Source organism: Odocoileus virginianus, chromosome 17, assembly GCF_023699985.2.
Source record: "Odocoileus virginianus isolate 20LAN1187 ecotype Illinois chromosome 17, Ovbor_1.2, whole genome shotgun sequence".
Lineage (NCBI taxonomy): Eukaryota > Metazoa > Chordata > Mammalia > Artiodactyla > Cervidae > Odocoileus > Odocoileus virginianus.
In genome coordinates, this window is record NC_069690.1 from 17,343,081 (window position 1) to 17,364,906 (window position 21,826).

General features: G+C 52.5%; 1 long non-coding RNA gene and 1 other non-coding gene across 5 annotated transcripts in view; both read right to left on the bottom strand.

Annotated features, from left to right (window-relative positions):
* Positions 1-18,618, bottom strand: part of LOC110132207 (uncharacterized) — a 29,441-nt gene extending 10,823 nt beyond the window's left edge. For 2 of the 4 annotated variants that reach the window (XR_011492138.1, XR_011492134.1), the window contains exon 1: positions 8,783-9,126. This is a non-coding gene — a long non-coding RNA (uncharacterized lncRNA). Of the gene's footprint in view, positions 1-8,147; positions 8,217-8,782; positions 9,127-18,340 lie in introns of those variants that run through there. The other 2 variants (XR_011492137.1, XR_011492135.1) reach the window with 2 other exon arrangements.
* On the bottom strand, positions 18,286-18,357 carry TRNAT-CGU (transfer RNA threonine (anticodon CGU)). Its single transcript has one exon. It is a non-coding gene; the product is annotated as a tRNA-Thr (tRNA).
* Positions 18,619-21,826: the final 3,208 nt, after the last annotated feature.

A 21,826-nucleotide genomic window follows, 5' to 3' on the forward strand; every position in this document is an offset into this window, starting at 1 on the left:
ACAACTTTTGGTTTTCAGAGTTTAGAATTTTGGATAAAGGACTTGGGGCTTGCCCCGGGCACTGTTACCAAATGGGAACTGAGTCCATTCCTTGGTCGTGGTTGGAGGTGCCCACCCCTGCAGGCTGCCCCCTCTCCTTGCCAAGCCTCCTGGCACAGGAAGCACACACAAGGCACAAACTGAATGAATGCAGATCATCACAAATTTTTTTTGGTCCAAAGGACAGCTACCAACGTTACTGCTGAAAAATGTACAAAAGTAGCATTTAAACCCCACCTTCATCTGCCTGCTGCACTGTCAGAAGCAGAGAGAAGCCATCATAAGTGAGAAATGTTTCCAACTCTACTCGGGACAAGGAAAATAAAACTGTTTTCTGGTCACTGTTGCTGCCTAACAGCAGGCAAATTAGGTATTCTGTGGGGAGCAGGTGAGTAGGTGGTAGCCAAAACTGAAAACCCATGATCTTTCCCCTCATGTATGTCCTTGTGGCCAAAGTTTCATTGGAAATCTAAAATAATTTATTTCATCACAAATTCCTAACAGTTAATTAGAAAAATGTACTAATTGGATACAGATGAGACTGCTGGCTAGCATCACCAATTTACTGGACATGAATTTGAGCAAACTCCGGGAGATAGTGGAGGACAGAGGAGCCTGGCATGCTGTAGTCCATAGGGTCACAAAGTAGGACATGACTTAGCGACTAAACAACAACTACTAATTGGATAATCTGGTTTCAGAAGTTCTAATTATACTCCTGTGTGGGGGGTGTGGAATCAAAAAACATATATATATATATATATAAAATAATAGCACTTTCCCCCCAAAATGTAAAGTATCTAAAGTTTAAGATTGAATAAAAAAAACTGCACACAGCTCAAATCCTGACAATGAAAGAATATTTTAGTATCTATAAATAGATAATGCAGTTCCTCTGCATTAAAGCGTGCTATCTGAAAAGAGATTTCGGCGACAATTCCCATCAGATGTCCTAGAATTAAATGGATATCCCCCTTTTTAAAGCAACGCGGTTTTAATGAAAGGTCCTACCCTATTTCTTAATAAGAGCACGCCCACGAATGACTCGCAGAAATTTCCTCATCGCCTGAGATTTCTAAACCAACCGCAAATTGGGAAAGAGGTGCTGGACACCCCTGGTGATCTGCACCAACACCACGGGCAGGTTTCTAGGACGGCTTTTACTCCAGGAGTGAGGAGCAGGCGTTCTTAGCCTGCCTGACACAAGGCCTGGGGGAAGAAGGTCAGAGGGGATCGTGGCCGGCTCTCAGCAGGTGAGAGCCCGGTAGGCAAGTGTCCGGAAGGTGGCGGTGATCAGGGGGCGGGCCGAGCAAACCCTTCCAACCAACCGAGAGCCGCCTCGCCCTCCAGGGCTATATTTAGTCAGGGCTGGCGGCCCCAGCAGGGCGGGGCCTGGGGGAGGCCCAGGCCGGCCACCTGCACAAACCCCAGCGCCGGCCGCGCTGCCGGCGTCTCGGTGGGGACGTGCTGGGGCACCACGGCTGCTGCTGCCGAGGCACCGGCACCCTCGCTGACATTTCCGCCACCCTCTGCCGGGCACGTGCCACCCATCTGACTGACAGATCTGGCCCACGACAAGGGAGGGGGCGTGCGGGGCCGCGGCCGGCAGGGACACTTGCCAGGAGAGTTAGTTTCACTTTCTAGTTTTCTTCCCCGGGTCGCCTCTCACCCAGACGGCAGAAAACGTCCTTGAAATGCCAAGAGAGAGAGGAATCTTCAAAAATGTTCCCTGTTGTTTCCTCCCCCACCCCCGCCCCCCTCCAAGGTCACTGTTTGCCTCTGAAGACCGGGTTAACAGCCTTTGGTGAAAACCCCAAGTACGTAACTTCGGTCCCCGGGGCTGCTGAGCCCTAATACGATTACACATCTAAATGCAATAAACGGGGCAAAGTGGTATTATTTTTCTGGGAAAAACCAACATCATAAAAGGGTCTTTATTGAATCAAGGGCCGGTGAACTGTTCTCTTGCCTAATTATGGCTCCCCAGTGAATGGGGCTGGGTTTCCAGGCAGGACGCCTTACAGCTCTCCGGCCCAAAGGGCAACGGGATATTTGTCAGGACTTGTCTCATCACAACAAAATCCAGCGAGAAGACGATGGAAGGGAGGATGCCAAGGCAGGCTGGCCGCAGCACCTCCCCCCCCCACCGGCTCTGGAAACAGGGGGAGCTGGTTCTTGGGGCCCTACTTCTGTTTTAAGGTGTGTCCTCCTCCCGGCTCCATCCTCACCTCTTATGTTCAAAGTCAGGATCCTAGACCCTGCTCCTTTCCACTGTCAAAGCTTAAGTAATTTCCCAGCGTCCCGACACTGCCCACTCTATCCCCAGCTCTATAGAAAAGGCCCATTGTGGAAATGTGATATTTTGCAGATGTTTTAACATTCAGCGATTTGGCTGAGGTTCACATGCACCCAGACCTGGGCGACAAAGTAACCGTCTGCTATCCCCAGACATGGGAGGAGAGGCAGGGCTGGGGGTCTAGATGGACCGAGGCTCAGCCCAGGGCAGGAGGAAGCCTCCGCACTGCCCAACTGGGAGCAAGTGGGCTGGCTGACTTTTCCCAGATACACAGGGGTCTGGCCAGGCAAGTTGGAGACCAACATTTTGCTTACACGCAAGTCCTGGTTCCAAGTATCTGTTGAATCGCCCTCTTGGTTCCAAGAGCAAAGACAGTTTTTTTGTTTTTTTTTTCCCCCATGTTCTTAAGCTCACAACAGCAAGCTCCCTAGGAAAGGATTCTCAAGAACAGTATCCTGATGCTCTCACTTCAGTTCAGTTGCTCAGTCATATCTGACTCTCTGCGACCCCATGGACTGTGGCAAGCCAGGCCTCCCTGTCCATCACCAGCTCCCGGAGTTTACGCAAATGCTCTCACTTACAAGTGATCAAATGAACTCACAACCGGAAGATTCTGTGACTTTGCGCCCCACCCTCCCCTCTTAGGGTATACCAGGCCTATCTCTGCGAAGAAATGGGAACCCCCACCCCACCCTCACATGGCTTTTCTTGCAGTGTTTTCTCCCCAGACAGCAAAGTGGCAAGGAGGCTTGCCAGGCTCAGTGTGTACTTCCCTGACCTCACTGAGGTTCCTTCACTGGCCCCATAGATCCTGGGGTGAGCTATAGAGTCACTTAAGAACAGCCACTGGGACTCCCCCCCCACCCCCACGCTCGGGTCCCCCACCACGAGCCTGCCGGTGTTTCACCCAGGCCTCCTCATGTGACCCCTGTATTGGACTACAGAACGGACATGTATCATCAGTGATGGGGAAACAGTCCCAGGAAGACATGTCACGGGTCCAAGGTCACCCAGCTAGTCCAGGGGAGAGCCTGTAAAGCTATCGCCCTTTCCCCAACGCCTGCCTTCAGCCTCCTGCGAAACCAGTTTCCGTCAACATGTAAGCAGCGCTGCAACTGACCTGTTTTCAGAAGGGTTGGGAGAGGAGGTCTGCCTCATAGTGGAGGTGGAGACAGAGCACTGGAAGAGCCAAACTTAAGCCTCAGTCACCAAGGAGCAGAAGCTAGCGTTTCTCCTTGAGCCCCACACACTCCAGGGCAGAAATCCAGTGCGAGGAAGCTCGTTTCATGAGAATAAACCACAAAATCCTCAAAGACGGATCCAAATTTCCCAGCTGCACATCTCAGTTTTGCTCCCAACCCTCCCAGGGTCCCAGGCCCGTGCCCTCCTCTGCACCTCCGGGCAGGCTGCCTCTGGGCTCCAGACCTTAGGATGTTTTGACTACAAGGGGTATGCACTGTATTCGGTGCAGACCCCACTTGACAGAGAAAGGGGGAATCTCAGGCCCAGAGTGGCAGAGCTGAGATTAAAATCAGCCAATGGTTCTTTCCACACAGCACCTCCTTCCCCAGTCCTCCTGGGCAGCCAACACAAGGGGTCTGGCTCCAGGGCAATTTCAAAATTCCCTAGAGCCTGCCAGAGGGGAGGCGGGAGAGGGGAGGAGCGCTCAGTGGGTAAGAAGTCACCTGCCCCGTGTCCCCGCAAACCCTGCCCGCTGCCCTGGGCTGGAGGGATTAGGGTCTACCTCAACCGCCAGTTTGAAATGCAGAATAAAAACACCACTAAGTCGTGAAAAGGGCTTTTCCTGGTGGCTCAGCGGTAAAGAATCTGCCTGCCAATGCAAGAGAGAGTAGGTTTGATCCCTGAGTGGGGAAGATCCCCTGGGGAAGGAAATGGCAACCCACCCCAGTACTCTTGTGTTTGGGAAATGCCATGGACAGAGGAGCCTGGCGGGCTACAGTCCGTGGGGTCACAAAGCAAGAAGGAAATAAAAAAGCATAAGGAAGTCCAAGGAAATCCTAATTTTTTAACTTCCCATGCTTCTCTGCAGCACTTTTTGGAATATCAAAGTATTTCCTTCCCCTCCCCCAGCCCCTCGATTCTGCACCCCGTTCGACTGGTCCCACTAGAGTGTATCTGGCTGGCCAAGTTGGTCAAGATGGCCAAGAGGGTCAGTGAGTGAGCAGGCCAAGAGCAGCTGTGGCAATTCGCCTTTCCTGGGGGCCTCCTTGGGACCTTACAGGCTGGACGCATGGCAGAGTGGATGTGCGAGGTGGCCACTTCTGCACACCCAGGGTCCCTTTAAGGAAGCAGACCCACCCACCTCCCTGTTCACAGCTCACTGGGGGCTGGCTCCAATCCAGGAGGCTCTATTGCACCTAGAAGGCTGGGCTTGCCGCACCCGGAGGCAGTTGTGAGATCCTGGGGGAGTCTTGCCCCTCAGAGCTTCAGCCTCAGCTAAAACAAGAGGACACACCACACCCCTCATCTGCTCTCAGAGCTGGGGTACTGACAGGAGTGGGCAGGAGGGGTCATGACTGTCTTACTCTCGGTTGTCACCCCAGCCTGGCCAGGGCCCTGGCATGTGGTTGGTGGAAAATAGGCTCCGACAGGGGAAGGGGGTCCCAGACATCACCCCGCTTTAGGATTACAAAGCTGCTGTTCCCAGTGGGTTAAGTAACTTGCCCAAAGCCACGGGCTTATTCAAAATAAGAGGGGCTCTTAAAGGTCTACTGGTAAGTGCCAGGCACTCTGCCTGCACTTTTCACATAAGCCTCACCACAGTGTTACAAGGGAGGTCTCAGAACCCTCGTGTACAACAGAAGAAACGGGCACAGAGAAGTTACTTGTCAAAGGCTACCCAGCTGGCAAGCGGCAGTTAGGAGGACTCCGACTCTACCCCAGGCTCCCCTGTCCACGGGATTCTCCAGGCAAGAACACTGGAGCGGGTTGCCATGCCCTCCTCCAGGGCATCTTCCCACCCCAGGGATCGAACCCAGGTCTCCCACATCGCGGGCGGATTCTTTACCATCTGAGCCACCAGGGAAGCCCAACTCTAGCCTATCTGGACCCCAAATCTGCCTTCGTGGCCCTCACACCGGGCTGCTTCAAGAAAAGCCTTCATGGACCCCCCGTGAATCCCTGTTTCTGACAGCTGGGACATCCATGCACAGGCCCGGATCGGGAGCGCTGTCCTTCTGTGTGAAAGAACAGAGACAGGCCAAATATTTACCAGCCGCGCAGAGCCACAAACCGGCCTGACAGCAGAATCAACTCCGTGCAGGAATGAAGGCCAAGCTGTCGCTACAGAAAGGGGGTGGGGGGCCAGGATCCTGACCGTTGCTGAGGCTTCAGACAGCTTGGCTTTGGTCAGAGGAACTGAAGGAGACCTGGGGAGGCAGCCCAGAGGCTGTCTCTACACCTGCCACCGGAGAAACCCTGGAGGGATTTTCAACTATCAGAATTTCAGCTATCAGAGTTGCTAGCTAGCCCTTTGGGAAGGAGGTGAGAGGGTCGGCCTCTCCCAACGCTCCTTTGTCCATTCAATCGGGCTGGACAAAAATTGATCTCTCATCTTTTCACAGGCTTGGATATTATTTTTCTTAAAAAAAAAAAAAAAAAGCTAAATGGGTGAGGTTAATTATTCACCAGGTTGCAATTTACTTAAGAGTCAGGGGAATGCACGTTTCCTTCCAGTAGGCAGGGGGATTTCACAGAGTCTTCCCTGGGGGTCTGGCTAAAATCCTCCCCTCCCACCAGCTTCCCACCTTGCATTCAGCAGCTTCCTGAAGGCAGCTCCAGGGCAAACAAGTTCCCGGTTTAAGCCACTCCCCCTACCAAGTTTCTAGATATCCAGCTTAAAGGGATGGATTGGGGTGGGGGTGGGGCAGAAGGAAGCATCAGCACCAGGAAACTTTGAGAATTCAAAAGGGGCGGGGAAATCAAAAAGCTCTCAATTCCTAAATACAAGGGCCTAAATTGCAGCATAGTTTGGCTGCTGGAGACCAGGCCAGTCCAGACCATAGGCGTAGCTGATTCAATCACATCGTGCAAAGGGGAAAAAAAAATAAAAAAGGAAAAACCGAATCACTCACTCCCCCCCCCCCCCCCCCCGCCCAAGAAATGAAGCCAGAGGTGATTCCTAAAAATCCCTGTAACTCTGAGCAGCCCACAAGGAGGAGGCACAGACTTAAAGAGAAAATTGCCGGCCACCTGGGCAATCCCTTATTACCAGGGATTTATGCCCCTCGTCCTCCGTGCCCATCACCTCCAGGGTGGTTGCAAAGCTTTTCCGCATCTTATTGCTCCAGAGCAGTCCTGCAGGTGTTTTACGACCACGCAATATTCCTGAGATTTCCACTTCATTTAAGATACTGATCCCCAGGGCCGGGAGAGGCATGGGTTCAAAGGGAGAACTCTGTTTTCCCAGCCTGACTCAGTACTCCGAACAGACCCTTTTCTTTAATTAGGGAAAACCCTCCTACTGAGAGCTTCCCAGGTCGTTCAGTAGTAAAGAACCCACCTGCAATGCAGGAGACCTGGGTTTGATCCCTGATCGGGAAGATCCCCAGAGAAGGAACTGGCAGCCCGCTCCAGCATTCTCGCCTGGAGAATTCCATGGACAGAGGAGCCTGGCGGGCCACAGTCCATGGGGTCCTAAAGAGTCGGACATGACTTAGTGACTAAACAACAACTCCAGCTGAAGTTCCCACCAGTCCCCTCCCAGACAATTTTCCTCAAAACTGAGTATGTCTGCCCGTTTAGATGCATGGCCCTAAGGAAACTCTTTTCTCCCACAATTCTGGCGTTTGCACGGTCCACGGGTTAGAGCTGGCAGGACAAAGCTCACACGGAAAAAATGCTGGTCAACAGCAGTTCCGGGCTCTGCCCACTCCTGGGCTCACGCACCGGCCCAACCCTGCCTGGGTGGCCCCACAGCCCAAGGTGTCCCCTCCATTCAGGCCCCCTCACGGCCACTGGAACAGGGACACAGGTGTGGCAGGATTCCAGCGAGGTCTCTACACGGGCCCACAGAAGTCAGAGAAGATTCTGGAAGAATCTTCCACATCCTTGAGAGAGGTGGGCCGACCTGGCAGGGCGGGTTTCTCCCTCCTCCCTGCTTCCAGAAATCTATCCTGTTTTCCAAAGCCGGGAAGAAGGGGGCCCAAAGAGCCCTATTTTGTCAACTGGCCCTTTGCACGGTTCAGGTCACCTCCCGGCATGTTCCCAAATGTTTTCCCAAGGTCCCCACTGCCAAGACAGCCCGAACACAATACAAACAAACAAAAATAAACAGAAAGTTCCAACGCCAGGCAGACGCGAGGTTTCAGGGGTTACTGGGGTTTTTCTTTTGCCGGAGGAGGTAGAAGCAAAGTTACAGGATAAACAGTTTAAGAAGGGAATTTGAGCAGAAAACTTGAAGAGGACTTGGGGGGGGGGGGGGAGAGGTCAGCACAATGTTGCCTAGGTCAGGGAACAAAAGGCTGGCCATTAAGAACACACCCACAAAAATGCATCTTTAAAGAAATGGTAGTGCCGCTCGGGGAGAGGGGCTAAACCTCCACTTCCCTGCCTGCGTTCCCTGGGCAACTCTAGTCCTCGCGCGGTCCTCACCACTCTCAAGATCAAGGTGGAGGCTCCAGAAAGCCCAGCAGGGCCCCGTAGGCGAATAGGCTCGGCCGGGGAGAAAGAGGAGCCTGTTTCTCCCTTCCCTCCAAAAGTCGGCCGCGGCCAGGATCCGGCTCCACCCGGAGAACACCAACCGCCCGCAGGGACCAACTCGAAACTCCGAGTGCGTTCCCACCGCTCCTACCAAGCGCAGGGATCCCTCGAACCTTCCACACAGAGCCCGCGGCGAGCGCGCCCCGCCATCCCGTCTCCGGTGTGGACCCGCGAGGTGCGGCCCAGCCCGGGTCCCCGCCCCGCCTTGGGCACCGAGCTCGCGTCCGCCGGGGAGAAAACGGCGAGGGGCGAGGAGGAGCCGTCGGTCCTGGGGGCCGAGGACTGGGACTTTGTAGGCCAGTTGAACCGACACCTTCATCTCGCCCGCAAAGACCCAGCTCTCAGCTCCCGCGCGTCTCAGATTCGGGCTGCGCCCTCGACGGGCTTCCTGGGGCTGGATCCGGCCGCCCGCTTTCCACGCGCTCGTCTCGGCTGAGGCTCTGGGTTTTCCCCAACCGGCATCCCCCAAAGGCGGCATCCTGCTCGCCTGACCTCCACCAGCTGACTCTGAGACCAGCCCTCGAAGGGTTACACGACGCCCAGCGCACGGCGGCGTCTGGGCCACCGGGGCGCAGGCCGAGGGACAGGGCTGGGGCGGGGGAGGCGGGGGGACCTAGCCTTTCCCCATCCTCCACCGCCAGCCGAGCGCAAGAGTTTCATGCAGAGAAACTTCGCCAAGATCCCACGCCGAGCCCGCGAGGCCCAGCGCCGCGCCGCCTGGGTTACCTGCGCTCAGATCTGCCGGGCGCAAGGCCGGCCGGGCCGCTCGCACCACAGGCCGTGCCCCACGCTGCATCTGGGGGTCCGGGGGCGCATCCGCCAGTCGTGCCCGGCACCCCGACGTTCCGGAGACCGGCGCAAGCCGGGTCGGGAGCCAGGGCCTCGCTCGACCCGCCTGGGACCGGCGGCCGCCGCCGCCGCTTCCCCAAGGAGCGCGAGCCGGGCGCCGCGGGGAGAGGAGCGGGGCGGCGAGACCCCTCGAAAGTTGGGGGAGTTCCTCCCGCTAGCGGCGCGGCCCAAGCTGGCTCCACGTGCTGGTGACACATCAGGAAGGCTGCGCGCCCCAAGGCTCCAGGCGGGCGGACGCGGCCAGCGCCCGCTGCACCGCCTCCTGGAGCCTGGAGGACGCGCCCCGCCCCGGCCCGCCCTCCGCCCGCCCCTCGGCGCCGCCGCCCCCGCCCCGGGCCGCCGAGTCCTCTGAGTCCTCTCCAGCCAGCGGCACCGGCGGGAGGACAGCCGGGCGGGGTCGGGGCGGCACCGGCGCCCCTTGCCCCTTGCCCTTGTCCGCGCCGCTCCGGGGATCGAGTCCGGCCGCGGGCTGCCAAACTCGACAGTCTCCAGTGCCTTCCTCCCAGGCACGCAGTGCTTCCCGCCCCCGAGCTCCAGTAATTTTCCCTTTTCCTCCTCGGACCGGTCGGAGGCCGCTGCCAGCGCTTCCTCCCTCGAAGGCCGGCGCCGAGAGCCCCCTGCCGGCCGCTCCACTCCCGGGCCACGTCCCCGGCCCGCCTCAACCTCCCCACCAGGAGCCTGCGGGGTCGGCCAGGCCCTTCTCCTGGGCAAATCAGTTCAGTTCAGTCGCTCAGTGTCCGACTCTTTGCGACCCCATGAATCGCAGCACACCAGGCCTCTCTGTCCATCACCAACTCCCGGAGATTACTCAAACTCATGTCCAATCAAGGAGATACTAAATGTAAGACGCCAAGCACTGTACCCTGCAGCACTATTTTTGAAATGTTAATTTTCCACGCCCCCTTCCAGTGACCTGCTAACCACCACCTCTCTTCCTTGCTGGGCAGTCCTAAAGTAAAACCCGAGGTCTTTAGCCGGGGAGGGAGGGAGTGAGGATGTACGGAAAAGCCTCGAGGCCGAGGGAGAACATTCCCAAGGCTGGAGAGGGGTTGGAGTTCAGTGGAATCCCCACTGGTGGGGACTTGCTGCCTCACTCATCTCTGGGGGCACCAGGACGTGGGGGAGCAACCACCTGCCTCACCTGAGACCAGTCTGGAGCATCCCTAGGCCTTCACCAAGATCCCCATCCTCAAGGCGGCTGGGACTCCAGGGACCACGGCAGAGGACGGGAGAGTTGAGTTATTCAGTCCTGTGCAACCCTTTGCCACCCCATGGACTGTAGCCTGCCAAGTTCCTCTGTCCGTGGGATTTCCCCAGGGAAGAACACTGGGGTGGGTTGTCATTTCCTCCTTCAGAGGATCAAACTCGAGTCTCCTGCATTGGCAAGCAGAATCTTCCCACTGAGCCACCTGGGAAGCCCATGGCAGAGGGAGTGACGGGTAAACCTAAGTAATGACTGAGGTTGAATTTCCCTGCCTCTCTTCAGAGACAGCCTTGGAGTCAGGTTTAAATAATGAGACATACCTACTTGTAGCCTGGGATAGATATTGGCTGTGGTCCTGTCTTCTCTTTCCTGGCCTTATCAATCCAAATCATGCCTTAAAACTTCACTGTGGTGGGGGCTGAGTGGTTTATCTGCTCGATTTGCCAGCTCACCCCACGCCCCGACACGGAGATCCCAGCACAGGACAGATGTACAGAAGCAGGTGCATCCAGGAAAGCAGATCTGAGAGGATGGAGGGCAGATGGCGGCCAGGCCCGGCAGAGGTGTCCAGTGCTGGGGCACGGCCAGCCACTGGCCCCAAGCCTCTGTAATCCCCATTTTGTGGGAGCCCAGGATTAGAAGGGAAGAAAGAGGAAGATGCCCTGACATTGCTGGTGATGCTGTGGGTGCTGGCGGGGGTCTGAGGTTCGTGCTCTGCTTTCTCTTCCTCTTTTATTGCTCTCTCTAAATCTGACAGACCCTTTGGATCTCTGAGACTCGAGGAGTCTGGAGGAGCCGGTGTCCTGGGGGGATGAAAGGGCAGGGATGTAATGGGTTTACCCCAGTGCTGATCCCAGAGAAACCGGCAGAAGATTAAGATTTGCTCCCAGAGCTTGAAATCTCCCTGCTACCCCCTGACCACATCAAAGGAATGGCCGTGGGGGGCGCCTAATCCCATCAATGGAATCAAAGCTGGACAAGAAAGGAAATTCTGCAAACTTGTGCAGCGTCAGGACACGGCTCACAAGAGAAAAGATAAGATACAGCAGGGCCCTGGCCTCCTCCTCTAGGGGGTTACGTCCCAGGAAAGGTCCTGAATCAGTCCACAAGCAGACAGGGCCTGTTCTTTGCTTCTTTAGGTGCCCACTGTGGGAAGATCAACCACAAGAATTCAGAAACTGGGCAGTAGGGCTGGGCCTGCCTCCAAGGACAGAACGGGACCCTGAGAGGGCTGGACTCATCTGTGTCTCACAGTTCTGGTGGCTCTCAGCTTTCAGAAAATGCTTTCAGAGAGATGCTCCCTTTTACCACTGTGTCCCCAAAGCCTGGTGTTCATATGTGAGGTGGTTTTAGGTTAAAAAACAATGTGATGCTGCTGCTGCTAAGTTGCTTCAGTCGTGTCTGACTCTGTGCGACCCCATAGATGGCAGCCCACCAGGCTCCCCCATCCCTGGGATTCTCCAGGCAAGAACACTGGAGTAGGTTGCCATTTCCTTCTCCAATGCATGAGAGTGAAAAGTAGAAGTGAAGTTGCTCAGTCGTGTCCGACTCTTAGTGACCCCATGGACTGCAGCCCACCATGCTCCTCCATCTGTGGATTTTCCAGGCAAGAGTACTGGAGTGGGTTGCCATTGCCTTCTCCAAAAAAAACAATGTAATAGATATTTTGAAAAATAAATTTCATGAATATTGTTATCATGATGAGGTTCAAATGAGCTAACTCAAAGACCAGTATTTAGCAAATAAGACTGAGTGAGCATGCACACACAAGTGGTATTCTGCTCTGGCAAAAGGGATGACAGTGTGTTAGTGGTTCTGTCGGGTTCAATTGTTTTTGATCCCATGGACTGTAGATCACCAGGCTCCTCTGTCCGTGGAATTCTCCAGGCAAGAATACTGGAGTGGGTTGCCATTTCCTTCTCCAGGGGATCTTCCTGACCCAAGGATCGAACCTGGGTCTCCTGCATTGCCAGCGGATTCTTTACTATCTGCACCACCAGGGAAGCCAAAAAGTGATGACAGTTGCTTGCAAATTACTAATTAGAAAAACACTCCTTCCGACCATCTTTAGAGAAGCATTGCTTTAGAAGTGTGACTTTCAAACATTCAGCCATGCCTCATGGGAGGAAATATATATACGTTTATAAAATGTTTTATAAAACCATTCTTATGCACTCAAATTACTTGATATTAATCCATTCTGTTCCGTGTTAAAAAAAAAAAAACAAAAACAAAAAACGGCTGCTTGCAAGCTATTCAGTTTACTTCCACCTCCTACAGTTTGAAAAAGCCTGCCTTAGAGAACAGGCCATGATGATAATGATTGCAGCTCTTAGTTGGTGAGAAAATTTTCAGTGCCAAGACCCCGTGCTAAGAGCTTCTCCGTACACTCTCACAATGACTCTAGGTCAGAGGTATTATTATTGCCCACATTTTACAGGTGAAATTACTTGCCAGGGTCAGTCAGCCAGTAAGTGCAGATGGAGAGCAGCCCCTCTCCACCCCGGTCTGCTGCATTGCCCACCAGCATCTGCTGCATTGCCCACCAGCATCTTCCAGGAAAGTATCTCAGAAGCGCCCAGTCTCTGGGCGTTCACACACTTCTGCTCTGACCCTCCCTCCACGTCAGTCCCGCAGCTCCTCCCATTCCCCCCACCCCCACCATCCACACACCTACGGGAGTCAGGCTCCTAAGCAAGCTAACCTCAGAGCCCCCGAGATGAGGGTGGGAGTGCGGGTGTGACACAGAGGGTCATCATGTCTCTGCCACCTTGCCCTACATACCCGTCCCCATGTCTGGGAGGGATCAACCTGCCTTGGGGTAAAAGTCCCATACATCGGGAGACACTAACCTTATTCTCGGGCTTCCCGCCCTCTAGATTCTTCCCTAGGCCTCTCCCTGCTACTCTGAAACCTCAGCCCCCTTTCCATCACTTCTTATCCCCGACTCGGCCTTTCTCTCCTTCCAAAGCCCTCCTCCCCTCAAACGCACCGTCTTATTTCCTCATTTGCATACGTTCCGTCTCCCTTACTGATCTTTGCCTCCAACTTCCAGGATGTGAGCGCCGCAGGGGTAGGTCGTTTCCCCTCTTTCATATACCACCACTGTACCCCTGTCCACATAATCCACTCTCAGCAAAGATGTGCTGAACGCCTTTCAGTCCTGCACATACTGCCCTAAGAACTGTTTTGCCATTGCTGGATGGGTTTTGGCTGCCCCAAACCCTCCCCCATCCAGGGCCCCCTCTGGACACACACAGAGGCCCAGCCACTCTCTAATACCTGTGATTTCACCCATTTTTCTCTCGGAGGGTGACTGCATTCCTCCCAGGGTGGAAGGGCCACATTCACTGTGGCCTCCAAGGCCCAAACCATGCAAGGTATTTAATATTAACCCCATGTTCCAGTCCTGATTCTCTGCTAATAATGAATATGTGCCATCTCTCTAGAAGGGCATCAAGCACTGTCATGTGGCAGGGCAGGAATGAGAACTCTGATTTATGGATACAGAAACTGGGCTTGGGGAGATGAAATGATTTACCCAAGGTCACTCTGTACCAAGTTCTTTTCCCTCAACTTCCTCCTCTGGACCATCCAGCCTATCCAATGTCACGATTGTGCATAGTCACGGTTGTGCCGTGTTCTCTTCAATTTCCTGCCACCAGTCAGACAGAGCTCGGACTGCCCTGGTGAGCGAGTGGATAAGAATCCACCAGCCAGTGCAGAGGATACACGTTCTATCCCTGCCCTGGGGAGATTCCACATGCCATGGAGCAGCTACGCCTGTGCACCACAACTCCTAGGCCCCCACTCTAGAGCCTGCCCGTTGCATGAACTGAGCGCCGCCTAGAACCCATGCTCTGCAACAAGGAGGCCACCAAATGAGAAGCCCACTCTCTGCAACTAGAGGAGCCCCTGCTTTCTGCAACTAGTGGCAGCTTGCACACAGCAATGAAGCCCCAGTGCAGCCACAAATAAACACATAAATAATGTTTATAAAACAACACTAAAAAAAAAGATCTAGGAGTTTGTCTTCTGGGGAATCCAGCTGTTGACAGGGAATTTCTGTGTCCCTTCCCTGCATCTGCAGCCTGATATTGGGGTCAAGCCTAATGATTTTGTTCACTGTGTTCTTTTTCTATTGATCAAGGGTGAATAGTACACAAGAGAAGGACCAGCTTGGCCCACAGGCTGGCAAAGAGATGGGCCATCTCCTGGGTACATGTCAGGTTATCATCAAAGATGACTTTTCCCAGCAGATTTGAGCCCATCCTGCAGAAAAGCTTAACTTACGTGATGAAGGTAGTACTTTCTGGATGACCTTGAACAAACCACTTCCCTTCTCTTTGCCTGTCTCTGTGGCTGTGTGAGAGGTATGGGAGATTGCTTTCACTCTTGTCAGTCCATGATTCCAAGATGGCAATTTCTGTCCCAAAGGATGGGATTGTACCTTTAGTATTTGCTTATAAAATTATCAACAAGAATATTTGCTTCTTAATTTGAAATTCCATTTTATGTGCAAGGTCAGTGGTGGGATAAGGGGGCTGAGGGGGAGAAAAGCACCTCTCCCTGTTTAGATGAAACCTAGATCATGATATTTGAGTGTCAGTGATGAGTGAGTGAGGGTAGAAGTAGCTAGGATTGTTTGTGGTGCTCTGGAAAATTCCTGTTCAACCTCCAAAGCCCAGCCACATTGTCACCTCCTCCAGGAAGACCTCCTCAACCCTTCAAGCAAGGTCCTCTCTTGTAAGAAGGCTCTTTTCTCTGTACCAGGTGCTGGAAACACAGACTCCAGTGAGACACAGTCCCAGTCCTGAGGGGCCTCCCAGCTATGGTGTGAAACACACAGAGGTCTCCCATACAATAAGCTGTGAGTCATTCATTCTCTGGGGGAATCAGAGATTTCTCAGAGGCGGTGATACCTGAGTCTCACCAAAGGGATGGAATTTGACTTTGAACCAGTGACTAGATCTAGCCACTAATTTGCAGGCAACACCAAGGACAGAAGAACTTGAACTGTACTAACAGTCTGCAGTCAGCAAAGTCTAGACTATGGGAAACTCTCCAGGTCAAATGGGCCGGATTCCTCAACAGACACACTGCAAGGAAATCAAAGGGAAGGAAGCGAATTCTAGTGATTGGAGGGGGGGAAAAAAAGCTGAAAAGACATAATTTTTTAAATGGGCAAAGTTCAATTCCAGGTTGTAAAGATATAAAGATACACAATGAAGTGATAAGTTAAAAGGCAAGAAAGTGATTACTATAAAAGTAGGGGGTATGGTTGCTTCTGGCTGTCGGGGGGTTGTGACTGGGGGAAGGGCACACGGAGTTTTCTGAGTGTCTGATAAAGTTCTCTGACCTGGGTGGTGGTTTTTTTATAACTCATTAAGGCATTCACTTGATATGTGTGGTTTCTGAAACTGTGTGTTATTGTACAATAGAAGATTTAAAAATAGATATCTTCAGGCTGGAATATTGGACTAAAAGTGACAGCACGAGGCAAAATATATCTACTTGCCAAATTCTGCTTTTAAGTTAAATAATACTCGCTCGCAGGAAAGAATCGGCCTGACCTAAAGTAGCTGATATTTTTAAAAATATCTTGGAGGTTTCAGCCGCCCACAAATGGCTGTGCCTGCCTACGTGGCTCTTCAAGTGCCGTCTCAGAGGCCCTGTGTTTGTCCTAGATCTTGGGGGGAGCCACTGTGGGGAGGTTTGAGCAAGGAGAAACTGATGGGGGAGGGGGTGGGGGGGATTTGTAGCTCTGGTCCTACCCATCAGGGAGGAGAGGCTGTTACTCTGGATGGAGCAGCCAGGGCTGTATAGTCTCATCACTAAGGCGCCATGTCCAAGCCCTACTGTGAAATTCACTACTTTTGGCAGCCAAGAGAGAGAGAGGGTGGGGTGGGGCCCCTGGAGGCCTCTTCCCGTCCTCCCCCTCCCCCTCCCCCCGACCTTGCTTCTCCAAGGGCCAGGCTCTGAAGTAGAAACTTAGAATTTCAAGCCACAAGGCACTGAGAAAACATCTCTTTCAACTCTTGAATTTTGCAACCAAGAAAGTTGAAGTCCAGGGTATATAAGTGATTTAACAGGGGTCAAGCAATAAACACCAGGCTCCCCTGATGGCTCAGATGGTAAAGAATCTACCTGCCAACATTTGATCCCTGGGTCAGGAAGATCCCCTGTAGAAGGGAATGGCAACCCACTCCACTGTTCTTGTCTGGAGAATCCCGTGGACAGAGGAGCCTGGCTACTCCTCTACGGTCCATGGAGTCGCAAAGACTCGGACAGGAATGAGTGACTAACACTTTCACTTTCACACACGGCAATAAACTCAATACAGGTGTCCCCTTCTGCTTCTGCCCTCCCTTCAAGCATGGAGGTGAGTGTAGGGATCTGTGGGCCTAGGTAACTGCCAGGCCTCTTGGCTCACCCTGGTGCTTGTATTGGACCTGCATTCACTTCCACCTCCTCTCACCAACATTGACTTGGGATATGTACTTGACCCCTGCCTCTGGGTTCCCCCAACATCTGTATGTTGACCTCTTCTGTACCTTGACCCTCTTTTATTGACTTTGGCTTGACTCATCCACCCTCCACCCCGCTCTGTTGAGGTGGAATTCTCTGCTCCAGCAACAGCAGGAAACCCAATGTCCAGCCTCCGAGTTCCTTCTCATCAGGAATCCAAGCTGAGGGACAGTATTCAAGGCCGTAAGCAGGAATCCAGGACCTTTCCCCTTTGTATCTCATAATGATTGGAGTCTGAATGTCTGGAAAATCGATTTGCACTTAGTCACAATTCCATGATGACACTCAGCATTCCATTTGAAAACCAAGCGCGGGGGCTTCCCTGTGGTCCAGTGGTTAAGAATCCACCTTGCAATGCACAAGACATCCCTGGTCCGGGAAGATCCCACCTGCCTCGGGGCAACTAGGCCTGTGAGCCACAACTACTGAGCCCGCACGTCTGGAGCCCATGCTTCGCAACAAGAGAGGCCACTGCAATGAGAAGCCTGTGCCCTGCAACTCGAGAGTAGCCCATGCTTGCTACAACTGGAGAAAGCCTGCACACAGCAACAAAGACATAGGGCAGCCAATAAAATAAGCTTAAAAAAAAAAAAACTTGTTAAAAAAAAAAGCGCCAAGCGCAACTCTTCTATTTATTGGAATCATAGAGGGAAAGATCAATATATTTATTTCTATGCTGCCTGAGCCCTAGGCACTGCCCCAAAGAGACTCTGCTGACATCCAATCCACCTGATGCTTCATGTGGTCAACTGTGCACTGGGACCAGCAGAAAGTTGTGTTCTGTGGTCACATCAACAGAAGTATGAGGTACAGAATGAGGGAGGTGATGTTTCCTTAGTAAGACGACACCTGGAGAAAAACTGGGTTGGCCAAAAAAGTTTGAGTTTTTCCATAAGATGTCATAGAAAAAACTAGGATGAACTTTTCAGCTAACCCTAAATTTTCAGTTCTGAGGGTCACAACTGAAGAAGGACCACATCAGGAATGAGAGGCACTACGTCATATTAACTGGATTGCTGATCCTAGAAATGACTTGGGGAGTGTCATCACTGGCTACGGGCCAGATTCAAAGGCTCACACAGGCAGGCGCCAGTTTCCCAAGGGCTGGGAAAGGAAAAGGCGCTCTCCAGCTGAACGATCTGGTTGGCTTCGTGGACAAGAAGGGAGACAGCGAGCACCGTGTGAACTCACCTTACAAGTCCATAACCAGAAAACACCGCTCCATAAACGCAAACGCCCGTTCTGGAAAGTTCTCCCACCCTCAGGACGCGCAAAACCAGCGAGACCGGACCTATCCCCCAACCCCACCCCACCTACTGGCAGCGACACCAATGCCTAGAGCGGGCCTTGTCCCCACGGGTAACACAGGAATCTCAGGCCAGCCTCGCCCTGCGCATTGCGGCGGGGTGGTGGGGCTCCGGGGAGAGAAGGCGCCACAGCCAGGGCCCGCGAGCCGCGCGAACTGGCCCGGCCTGCGCTGGTGACCGCAGAGCCTAGGGAAGGAGGGGGAAGGGTGGAACTCGAGGACGCCAGAACATACACGAAAAGTAAAAAAAGAAAAAAAAAAAAAACGCCACGTCATGGAGGAAGTGGGTAGCACACGTGGGACGCTAAAGCTCCCACGACCAAACCCAAGCCCTCAAAGGGCAGGCACGGACGGGGTTCGAACCCGCGATCTTCGGTTTACGAGACCGACGCCTTACCACTTGGCCACCGCGCCTGACAGCCGAGGGAGCGGTGGAAGCTCTCAGTGGAGGGGAGGCGGCGCAGGCGCGGGAGGGGCGGCGCCTCGCCCCCAGCTCCGCCCCCGGCCCCGCCGCCCGGCCCTCCAGATCCGCGGGCCCGGATCCGGCTCTGCGAACTGCTGGGGCGCGCTCAGGACCGAGGCCGGGCGCCGCTCGTCCCCTGTTCTGCCCGCGGTAGGTTGCGAACCCGCAGCGCCAGCCAGCCCGGCTCCGCTCCGCCTCCGGCGCCCGCAGGGGCGCGGCGCCTGCAGAGAGGCCAGCGGGGGGGATTCGAAAGGGGCGGCGGCGGCGGCGGGTGGAGAGAAACTGAGAGTGACGCCTGCTACGGAGCCGAAGCGGGGATGGCGGCGGTGGCCGGCGAGCCAGCGCAGGGCGTCCGCGCTGGCGTCTCAGCCGGCTCCGTGCGCCGCCGTGTGACCTTGGCCGGGTCATTTCCACCCCCATCAGCAAGATACTGGGGGCAGCGCGCGGGAGCTCAGACCGAGTGCGCCAGGAACCGAGTGGGCTAGAAGGGCGGTGTGGGCACGGACGAGACTAGTTCCCGGAGAAAGATTCAGGGAGCCGCGAGGGATGCGGGCCGGGCTGCAGGGACGAAGGGAGGTGAGCGAGCCTCCCTGAGCCTGCGGGGCCGGTCACTAGCAAAACTTTCTTCGGTTGCTCTCGCCCTTTAGGTCCCCCCACCCCGGCCCGGGCCTCCTGCTGGAGATTCCCGAGTAAACATTTGTGTAGACCCGGTGGCCTTGCCCGGGAGGGCAGATGTAGCCGCACATGGAGATGCCCCAGGGATGTTTCTGGGGACAGTGCTAGAGTGACCTGAATGGAGGTGTCTGATAGCCTGTTCGTTCCACGGAACATTAGGTCACTCTTGAAAGGAATGATCCAGATTCAGAGGAATCAGCATAGAAACAGCACAAAAGGACGTGTGATTTTCAGATGTAGAACAAGACGTACCGTTTACTAATGCAAAGGTACCAAGTAAATACCAAGTAATACCAAGTAAAAAGTAAAATCATTGGAAAAATAGAGGGGGGGAGACTGGAGTTAAGGAACCAAAGGGGACTTTAATGTTTTGTTTCTATTGTGTGAAAGGGGCAAAAAAAAAAAAAAACAGCTGAGGATGGAGATATGAGTATTTATTATGATACTGTAGGTTTTGTATTTTCTTTAAAAAGGAAGGAAGGGAATTTCATGGCGGCCTAATGGTTAGGATTCCAGGCTTCCACTGCAGTTGGGCAGGGAATCCATCCCTAATTAGGGAACTAAGATCCTGCAAACTCCCAAAAAGTAAATGATAAAGGAAAAAAAAAAAGTAAAGGGGCTTCCCTGATGGTCCAGTGGTTAAGACTAGGTGCTTCCACCGCAGGGGGCATGGGTTCTATCCTTAGGTGAGGAAATAAGATCCCATAAGCTAAGTGGTGTGATAAATAAAAATGGAAAAAAAAATTATTTTTAAAAATAAAGAAAAGAAACTATGTCCCTCTGTCCTTATTTGGCCTGTGGCCATAGGGTCTGTTGCAGAAGAGGTGAGTGGGGTGGATGGGGAAGAGGCACCCTCTTGTCCAAGTAGTGTGTGGTCAACTGCCAGCCTCCACAGTGCCTAGCGCTCCTGCACACCAGTGTCAGAGAAGGGGACATAAGCCAGATCTATCCACTGTTCATGACCCTGCCACCTCCACCCTCAGAGTCATTTTTGCTTATTTGTTGAACTTTTTAAAAAGTATAGTAAATATAGTTTGTGGAGATTTGGGGAAACAGAGAAAAGTTATGGGTTTCCCCTGGTGGCTCAGCTGGTAAAGAATCTGTCCGCAGTGCGGGACACCTGGGTTTGATCCCTGGGTTGGGAAGATCCCCTGGAGAAGGGAAGGGCTACCCATTCCAGTATTCTGGCCTGGAGAATGCCATGGACAGAGGATCCTGACAGGCTACAGTCCCTGGGAGTCAGAGAAAAGCTATAAAAATTACAAACATTTTTAAGTGTACAATCTTGTTAACTACAGGCTATGTGACATCTCTGGAACATTTTCATCTTGCAAAATGGAAACTTTATACCCATTGAGCTGCAGTTCCCCCATTTCTTCTCCCCCAGCCCCCGGCAACTACCATAGTGCTCTCTAAGAACTGAAATGCTCAGGGTACCTCATAGAAGTGGGATCATAGTGTCTTTTTGTAACTGATTTCTTTGAGCATAAATAAGGTCCTCTAGGTTCATCCATATTTATCTGCATATGACAATTTCCTTCAAGGCTCAGTATTCCATTGTAAGTTTATCCATTCATCTGTCTTTGGACCTTTAGTTTATTCCTACCTCTTGGCTATTGTAAATAATGTTGCAGCGAAGGGGGGTGGTGTGTGCAAATATGTCAAGATCCTGTGTTCCCTTTTGCCTCATCGCAGCCAAGAAAGCAACATGGGTCACCAGTAGCTCTACTGAGCCATCCGAGAAAATTCGGTCATGGTTCTCGCTCTTCCCAGGCCTGATCCAGAAATATGGCCTTTATAATGTGCCACCAGTGTTTCCGCCAGTATGTGAAGAACATCGGCTTCATTAAGTTGGACTAACTGAACTTCCTTAAATGGATCATCCAGCACATCTACCTAATGCAGAAACAATACTAGCTCTTTGTGTATAAAAGTTTAAAAACTTCAAAAAAAAAAAAAAAAAGGATCCTGTATTTAAAATATATACCCAGAAGTGGGAATGCTGGATCATATGGTAACTATTTTTAATTTTTTGAGGCACCTCCAAAGAGTTGTCTGTAGTGGCTGTGCAATTTTACAGTCCCGCCAACTCTGCACAAGGTTCAAATGTCTCCATATCTGTGCCCATACTTGTTTCATTTTTTTTAGTGACCATCCTAATAAGCATGAGCTTGTGCAATTTCTTTGTGGTTAGATTTGTGTTTCCCTGATTAGTGATGGTGAGCATAGTTTCATAGACTTCTTGGCCATTTGTTTATCTTCTTTGGAGAAATGTTCAAGCTCTTTGCAAACTTTTAAATCAGGTTATTGGGTTTATGGGGTTTTTTGCTTTCTCAGTTGTAGTTCTTTATATATCTTGGATGTTAACCTCCTTTCACATACATGGTTTGCAAGTATTTTCTCCCATTCTTTAGGCTGTTTTTTCACTCTTGTTTCGTTTACTGAAGTTTTCCATGTGCTGTAGTCCTGTTTTTCTGTTTTTGCCCTTTTTTGGTGACATCAAAGAATCATTGCCAAATCAAATGTCCTGAAGCTTTCCCCCTTTTTCTCCTAGAGTTATATCAACGCAGGTCTTATATAACCTAAGTTATATCAACTTAGGTCCTTAGTCCATGTTGACTTAATTTTTGCATATGGTTAAGGTAAGCACACAACCTCATTACTTTGCCTATGGATATGCAATTTTCCCAGCATCATTTGTCAACAACTGGTTACAATTAATGGAATCTTACAATTAGCAATTTT